This window comes from Lottia gigantea (genome assembly GCF_000327385.1).
Source record: "Lottia gigantea unplaced genomic scaffold LOTGIsca_262, whole genome shotgun sequence".
Classification (NCBI taxonomy): Eukaryota; Metazoa; Mollusca; class Gastropoda; family Lottiidae; genus Lottia; species Lottia gigantea.
The window spans coordinates 33989-34885 of NW_008708806.1; the positions used below are offsets into that span (position 1 = coordinate 33989).

The 897-nt window shown below is 32.9% G+C and overlaps 1 protein-coding gene across 1 annotated transcript in view; it reads right to left on the minus strand.

Annotated features, from left to right (window-relative positions):
• Nucleotides 1–897, minus strand: part of LOTGIDRAFT_175270 (hypothetical protein) — a gene marked incomplete at both ends in the record, with an annotated part of 20094 nt that overhangs the window by 1586 nt on the left and 17611 nt on the right. The gene's annotated exons all lie outside the window — the stretch shown is intronic.

The following is an 897-nucleotide window of genomic DNA, read 5'->3' on the forward strand; positions in this document are numbered from 1 at the left end:
CAATGGGTATGATTATACAAATGAATAGTGCGGTAAGAATAAAATACTGAACAGTTGGACAGGAGTTGTGTTTTTTTTTTCGTACGAGTCTTTTCCCTTGAAGTTGAAATCGACAAAATAAAAAAAAGACAAAACACAAAAAGAAAAGAGAAAAATCACATTTCGAGACTGGCACGTGCAAACACTTGTCAGTTCTCGCTCGACTGTTTATTTAGACGCATTGTACCAGGTGCGAGCGATGAGACGTTTGATCGATATCGTCATATACCACATCGCACGGTCCAAACCGATACTCGTCTTAAAGTACGGACTGTGGAGATGTCATAATTTGCGAGAAAACAAGCGATTTGCGAAGATTTTCAGGGTGGGCCCAGAACGTGAGATATGTGAATTCTTTTTGGGGACAGAGTTATAGTACGTTTACGGTTTACCTAGATGGCGTCAGGTCCGATGGTGTGCTACTATAACCATTCTCTTTTCAGCCTTACCTGTGATATTCATTATCATTACATTTATATTTTTAAAACATAATTCTTAATTACTTTTACTTATTCTACTCCATATAATCACCAAACAGTCATATATCATATATTTACATTTAATTGTTTATAATACCATTTATTCATAGATATAGAATTATTTACATAGAGTTTATTTATATACAGAGTTTGATTATATCTAGAATTATTAACATAGAATTAATTCAAATATAGAAATTCTTTGAGAAAAAATCTTATTTAACTCTGGCGCTTTTCTCTTTGCTTTGTTGATCAGTTCATCATATTTGTTTTCTTTCCTTTTTTACCGGAGTGTTGGTTACGTTTGAAGAATAACATATTTGTGTGACCTGATAGGACTTATATTCAAATTGTGAATTGTTGAATAGGTAAAGAAGAA